The sequence below is a fragment of the Arctopsyche grandis genome, unplaced genomic scaffold (assembly GCF_051622035.1).
Source record: "Arctopsyche grandis isolate Sample6627 unplaced genomic scaffold, ASM5162203v2 HiC_scaffold_34, whole genome shotgun sequence".
NCBI classification, from domain to species: Eukaryota; Metazoa; Arthropoda; class Insecta; order Trichoptera; family Hydropsychidae; genus Arctopsyche; species Arctopsyche grandis.
Window position 1 is genome coordinate 1 of NW_027518439.1, and position 8431 is coordinate 8431.

Here is an 8431-nt window from a genome sequence, read left to right on the forward strand (position 1 = left end):
TAACGGCAACTCATTAAACCTATAAGCAGAATTACAGGAAAAGGTAAAGTGGACCCCCATTTTTTAGATATTGCAATTATACGTTTAAGTGGAATGTATACTTATGGATAAAAATATACAAATAAGATCTAAAAGTATTTATTTTACATAATTGAATTTGTTATTTATAATTGTGTGATTAAAGCTACAGGCACAAAATAGCATGGCAGATTTGAGTAATTCTAATATTCTAAAGAGTGGTTTTGGCCAAAAAAAAGGTTTGAAAATATTTAATTGAAATTTTAAATGATTTAGAAATAATGGTAGCAACGTTGCCGGAATTAGCCCGCGGATTGACAAATATGAAAGATAATGCCATATAAAAACTTTAGAAATCATATAATATTATTGGAATTGTTGTTGAGAATAAAAACAATCATTTTTTAATGCTAGTGTAAAAATGTAAAACTGTTCATTTTTAGAGAAATTTTGAGGTTAACATGGGTATTTATTTAAGTGTATTTTATATCCAACATTTTTTAGCTTACTTTTTACGGTTGGTTTATGGCTATTTAATAAATACCCTTGTTATGATTATCTTTCGCTTTTACATTTATTTCATAGACAATTATTATAATAAAATATTTTGAAAAATATTGTTTAAAATTACCAAGGTAAGGTTTTTTATTTAAATTTTGTTTTTCTTGTTTTATAAATTTTGTTTTTATTGTTTTAATTTGTTTTATAAATTTTGTTTTTATTTGTTTTATAAATTTTGTATAGAGACCTACTTAGTGCTGTTGGCCCAACAAACCATGAAGTTTCAATAGTTTGAAGGAAAAACATCTCCTAAATGTGTAATTAAATGCTTATTGTAAGCGTAACCCGCTATTTGCTTTCTGTGTGCCAATTCCCCATAAACTGCATCAACTGGGACTGTGTAATCATACTTTTTCATAAGTTCAGATATTTTATTAGCCGATCTCCACCCATTGATAAGTATGCCATATGTCCCAGTAAAATACCCTATTCCTTGCAATTTAGTTCCAATATTAGTTGGCCTTTTAGGATCTTCATTAAAACTAGGTGTTAATATGATTACATCCCATTTTTTATTCATTCTTTGGATTGTTGTTTCTATTTTCGATACAAAGTCAGCTTCAAAATCAACATCATCTTCTATAATTAACATTGGTTTTCCACTTCTTGATTGTTTCATTCTTTCCATTATAATATAATGGGTTAATTTAAGCCCAACACTCCCAAAATGTCTTTGATTTATCCCTTTACATTTTTCAACCATATTTTTCAAATTCAGATCAGAAGAATAATCAGTAATATTTTTTTCTATTTGTAAAAATAAGATTTCCATCAACAGCATCTAAAATATTAAAATTACATTTAGCAAAAGTAAGCAAGTTTTCTATGTGGGCTCTTCTCGCCCTTTCTCTAGCAAGATTTATACAAGTGATATTAAATTTCCTATTTGGCTTTAGAATAAAACTTTTTATAACAAGAAAGTACAAACATAGCAAAAACATCTCTATTTGAAGGGCAATTTTCTGTTTTTATTGGTGTTGTTAATTAATTTTATTTAATCTAAAATTTTAATTCCAAGAAACAATAATTTCTTTTATTGCAAATTATAATTAAAAAACAAACATACAATTTAAGGCAAATTTCTGTTTAAGAAAGACATCTTTGATAAATAACAAAATTGTGGGCAAATTTTATTAAATAAAAAGATTTGTAATCGCTATCCTAGTTTTTTTCTATATAACTCCATGAAATAAATCAAAATCTGTATTGTTTTTAAATATGAAACTAAACTTTAAAAAACATTAAATGTGTAGTTCATTGTATTCTTGGCATTTAAAATGACAATTTAACTTAAGAATTAGAATTCTAGGTTCTATTTTACCTATTTAAGCCAATGCTAGTTAATAAATACCCTTGTTATGATTATCTTCGGCTTTCTATTATAACCTTATTGTGTTGTTATCTGTAGACCTATTAGACATTAAGGGCTATTTATTTAAGACTATTTCAACAATAATTCTTGCCATCTGTAGACCTATTAGACATTAAGGGTTTTTTATTTGAGACTATTTCAACACTTATTATTTAAATCCTTTTATTTTTCAGTAAACTCCTCTAAATCCTATTACCTAGAAATATTAATTTGAATATAAAAACATCAAATCTTTTTTGCTTAAAGATTGCTATTTACATAGAGCTTGTAGAAAGTTTCCAATTACACTGTTGTGCTATTCCCTATTAATATTGTCGCAACTGTAGAGTTATCTTGTAACTCTATTGCTTTCTTAAGTGAAGGATTTTTAAGTAAAATTTTGCTTTAAAATAAAGCATGGATTATTTACCCATGCAATCAATAAATGAAAGTTCTAAAATTGACAAATATAATTTAAATTTAACAACTACAGCTTAAATAAATCCGACCATTTTTTTTTTAATATAATTTAAATAAATATTTTTTATTGATTAAATACTTATTTAACGAAGAGCTTACCCCATCTTCGAAAACAGAAGACAAGAAGATTTAATAGAAATTGTTATAAGTTACCCCTATGTCATTAAATCCTTTTACCAGAAATAATTATTGTAAAAAATTTTATTTTCTTCACACAAAAAATTTAATAAGATTTAATGAACGGCTAATTAGTAGCTATTAAATAAATACTCTTGTTATGATGATTATCTTCTACTTTAACAATTAGATTCAAGAAGGAGCATATTGGTTAAGAATGGAATAACAGTTTCCTCTATTTCCGTTTCAGACAGTTATATATTTCATAATTTTTATCACAACCTAGCGAAATGTCTTACTAAATTTAGATAATCTAAAAAAACTTATGATTTTTAGAAAGCAGAATTTCATATAAAAAGTATTCTTAGTAAAATCAATATACCTGCATCAGCATAAAAACAACTGATCTGTGGCATCTTTTAATAATTTGTTTTAGTATAATTTATTTAGATGAGGGTTTTACTTATAAATAAACAAATCTATGAAAGTAGTATTTTATTCTTTTTTAATTGGTTTAATGGCATTAAATGTAGATTCACTTTCACCTGATAAGCATGATGAGTTTGATCGTAAACTTGTATTTAATGATATGCGGCTTGCTAAATATATTAATAAAAGAGGAAAAAGAAGAAGGAATAATAGAAGTGAGTGAAACAGCAAAAGAAAATTATAAAAGTAAACGAGCGGGAAAAAATGCATTAGGAATTAGAAGCCCAGGCAGAAGCTTTGAAAAAACATATGAAAACAAAAAACTTATACCCAATTAACAGCAAAGATATTTGGAAAAAAATTTATGATTATATTATAGTCCACCTTGATGATTTTTTAAAAAACAATAAACTCGAATTTCGTATTTATATGCGGTATTCTTATTGTGTGTTTATCATTCCATTGCTCCCAACTGAGTATTTTTTGGCATTTCCATCTTTTTACAAAAGTTTGTTACCGCAAAAGTTCAAAAAAAATATTTACATAAAAAGATTTATTAAATCCCTTGATAATTTTTTACAAAAAGTAAGGAAACGAAGTCGTAAAGAATTGTTACCATCTTTTTAGTTTTTGTTAGAGCAACATCTTCTAAAGATGATTTATTAATGATACTCCAAATCCCTGATTTGATTCAAACTGATCCCTTTAAAATAATTAGGTGGCTGGTTGATTTTAACTTATCAGATTCCCTCTCTTGTTGAAGCTATTTTGCAGTAATTAAATTACAAGAAACTTTCTTTATTATTGCAACATTCTATCAAAATTGGCGCCCTTTTTAAATGCCAATCAACTATTGATAAGCTGATAAAAGACAAGTATTTTCACAGTTTTTATTCTCTACATATAATCTAATTGCCAAAAAAATTAAAAAGAAAAGATTGCATGGGTAAATAAATCTTAATTATTTCTTTTAAAAAAGGTTTAAAAATTAAAACAAGGGAGTTATAATTATAGAATGATTCTATTAGGTTGCCAATTATATTGCTAACAGGTTCTAAACTCAATTCTATTATCCAAATATAGGAATATCAATAATACTTTGTTCAATTTTCAATTTTTATTAATTAGCAAAGTGAAATTAAATGTTTATTATAGCTGCTTGCAAATCTTCTATTAATAAATTCGTTTAAATAAAGAGTTTACAGGAATTGGTGCTTAAAAATTGTTTAAAATTAACTAGATCCTGCCAATCATTTGTGCATTACCATGATGATTTCACATTTTTTAATTTAATAAAGTCGTTATTCTTCTATTTTTTTCTTTTAATAAATTTGTAAAAAGTCTACAAATAAATACAACTGTTATTATCTAAGTAATCTTTTGGCATTAGATGTACTCTTAACAACACCCAAAAAATACTTTAAACAAAAAAAATTAAAAACCAGAGTTTAAGAAAGTTATAATGTAACCTTTGGGATTTATTACTTTTTAATCCATTAAATATTAATTTGGATTATAATATAACTTGTTAGAATTAAAACCACGAAGCGGAATGCTTTGAGTTTCTTGTCTCTCTTATTCATATCTTCTCCTTTTATACTTTTCAAATTCTTTCACCCCTTTTTACAAGCACCTATCATATAAATTAATTTTTTAATTAATAAAAAATTCAAAAAGAGATAATTGACACAGAGAAAATTAATTTAATACCTGTCTTGTGCCATTGAAGATGGCGTAAGCTCTTCATTATTAAAGTATTTAGTCATTAAGGGTATTTATTTAAATTATATTAATAGAGGATAACACAACAATACCAATAAAAATAATAAATTTTTAATATAAATGGTTGGATTATAGCTACTAAATAAAGACCCTTGTTATAATTATTCACGTCTAAAAGCATTATTTGGTTTGAAAATGTTTAAATGCCTAACATTTTCACTATTCTTATTAATTATTAAAACAAAGAAATGAGCAGATGCTTAATTTTTTATCTTATTTATTCACCAAAACCAATCTTTTTAATTTATAATCTCAAATTCCTTTTAGAAATTCAGCGATATTGCCGTTTTTTCAATTTCCCTTACCATCTTTGATATAAAGTTTGATATATTTTCTCTACTTAAATAAATACCTATGTTTACTTCAAACCCTTAATTATAATATTACTTGAAATTATCAAAAAAAAAAGAGTGGTGCTATATAAAATTATTTTTTGTTTGGCAATTTAATTAAATCATGTGGTTAGTTTATTTAAAATATTTTTTTAATTTAGTTTTTTTAAAGGGAAAAAGTAATATTTGTCATTATTGAATTAGCAGCCATATGGGAATCCACTTCCATCGTTTCTATCATACATAGGCCTAGACCCATAAGGGGGAGAATTTTGGCGATTTCTGTTATTAGAGCCTATGCCAGATCTATTGTTCATATATGGATATCCTCCCATACCATATCTAAGTTCTTTGCAACTAGAGAACATGTCCATCATCATCAGAATCAGAATCATCATATCCTCTTCTATTCATTCTATCATTATAACCACCGAATCTGTCATTTTTATTCAGCATGTCGCAATCGTCTTCATCGCTATAATAATCATTCCTTTGTCTTCCCATACCGTTCATTCCACCCATACCATTCATTCCACCCATACCGTTCATTCCACCCATGCCGTTCATTCCACTCATTGATAATAATCCCTTAATACACTCTAACTCTTTCCTTATGTCGACGTAACTGCTACACATCCTATTAGTGCAAATTTCAAATCTAGCAGTTTCCTTAAGATTACAACCTACTTTCCTAAATTTATTATCTCTGTTAAATCCAAGGCAGCTGTCATCTCTCATTAATATATACTCGTTAGGGGCGTAGTAAACTATTCTAAAGCCTGTTTTACCGTCTGATCCGCCTTTTTTAAATTGATAACGCTTTGTAAAATTCCAGTTCCATTTTTCAGTTAACAATTGGCCGTTCCTGTTTTCTAATTTTTTGAAAGAAATATCATCCATATCATTTAATTTAATGGGCAGGGCTTCTCTGTATTCAACTTTTACTAGTCTATTATTCTGTTCACCCAAAAAACTTGTCTTCGCCAATTAATTTTAGTTTAATCCTATTTTCTTTAGAAAAAACCAATGTTAAAAATAGTAGAAGCATCATGAAAATTGCTTTACCACAAAAATAAGAAAGATTTCCTGAAAACATATTGTATCAGAATGAAACTAAAGTATTAGAATAATTTCTTAACACAATTAAATTTAACCAATTAACTTAATATGTATATGCAAGGAAACCCTGATAGTAAAAATAAATACTAATACACAACAAATCTATACAAAAAATTCATTGAGCTGATTTTTATTAACAAGTGAAACAAAAAAGAACTAATGCCGTTTTTGAAACCGTAAAAACCCACACGAGATAGCAATAAGGGGATTCTTTGAAATAAAAGTATACTAAAGCAATATTCGTAGTATTCAACTACGAATATTAATAGTAACCAAAAAAAAACGGATTTATTGAAAAGTGGTTGCCTACAGCAAAAAAAGAAGTTTCCTACAAAACTCTGGGGGCCCCTATAGCATCTCTATCCCTCTGCCGACAGTCGGCTAGCCTTAGGACTAGGGGTCCCATTGACCTTGAGCTGGCGTTTAATTATAGACAGTACCATACTGTCTTATTAATAGTAACCAAAATCGCCTATGAACTATTTTCCAATATTAGATACAGTGGGTTAACATAATAGTCCTTTTTGATAGTATATTTTTTAAAACTAACACTTTATAAAAGACAATGATAATATTTCCATGTTTTTTTGATTTTTTAAAGAAAAAATTAATTAATTTTGATGGATTTTTTAGTTTTAAGCTTTTATGAAATTATTGGGATCGGAAAAAAAATGTTTTGGAAGTTTAATAAATTCATATGTGTTATAATCAGCCAAGAAAAATACTCCTTATTCTAATAAATATTTCAAGTAGAAACAATATGAATATTTTTAAGAAAATTTTTGTAAATGAATTAGTTGCATCTAAATGTGATTCTTGGATATCCACTTGCATATAAACTATGCAAATTATATTTTCAATAACTTTATTTATTTTCCGGAAAGAAGTAACATCCTCGTCGTGTGCCAACTAAGATGGCCTCAGCTCTACATTATTAAAGTATTTAAAAAATAGATGAAATTATATTAATAAGCACTGTTGTGTTATCCTTTTTTAATATAATTTCAATAAATACCCTTAATGATTAAATACTTTTGTTGTGTTATACTCTATTAATATAGTCCCCCTGCCCCTTAATGATTAAATACTTTAATGATGAAGGGCTTACGCAATCTTCGATGGCACAAGACAAAACACTCTGCTTGGGTCTTAAGATAACTACGATTAAAAAGAGTATTTAGTTAAATTAGATTTATAGAGGATTAAATAACAACCTGTTGTTTTTAGGGCTACTTATTTCAATAAATCCCAAGGATTTCAATATATGTTTTTTAAGATAAATATCCTTACATCCATTTTTTTCCGTTATCTTGTAGTTTAATATTATTTTGTTAAGCTAGATATATAAAATGCAACTAATTTAATATTCTCAATGTCTTGATCATATTTTAACAAACAGCTTCTCGTTATATTCTCGAATCATTTGAGAACCTTTTTAATTGTGTGATTAGTGTAACAAAATGTAAAATTTAAGAAATTTATATCTGATCTATGATTTATGTTGAAATGGTATTAAATAAATAGCGCTCGATATTTGATAGGTCTTCAGATTAGATAAATTTATATAAAAACTTTTGCATTTTGAATCATATTTACTTTATGATTATCGAATTAACATCATAATTAAGCCGCAATTACTTATGTGAAAAACATTTTAATTTTTTAAAAACGAACTTTTTTGCCATCAAATAATTTAATTTAATAAGAAATTAGTATTTGCATAATATTAAATAAGATGATGGCTATTTAACACCCTTTAATCAATAAAATAGTAATTATACTATCTATAGTGTTGAACTACTCTCCTTTTGTTTCTGGTGTGCCTGAATTTTGCCCGATCTAAAAAGGTTTCTAAACCATGAGCGTAATCATAATCAAAATCTGGAAGATCATTTGTATCTTCACACACTTCTTTGTAAAGTTCCGGTCCTTGTTTATATAAATAAGAATTAGCGGCCATTTTCTTTTTTATTTCTTTAGAAGCTAAAACATATCTGGGGCTCTCTTCGGCCATACCTGGATTATTCCTAATCATTTCTATATCAATCGTTGGAATTGAGCCAATACCACTTGTGTCTTTATGTTGCGGAATTGAATTCATGTTGACGCAATTAATCAAATCACAGAAAAACAAAGCAAAGAGCATTGTAAATGTCTGCATTCCTCAAAAAAAAAGCCAAAAGGTTATGAAACTATGAAATAACTGTCAATTTATAATACGCTGTTTGTAAGTTTTATTTTA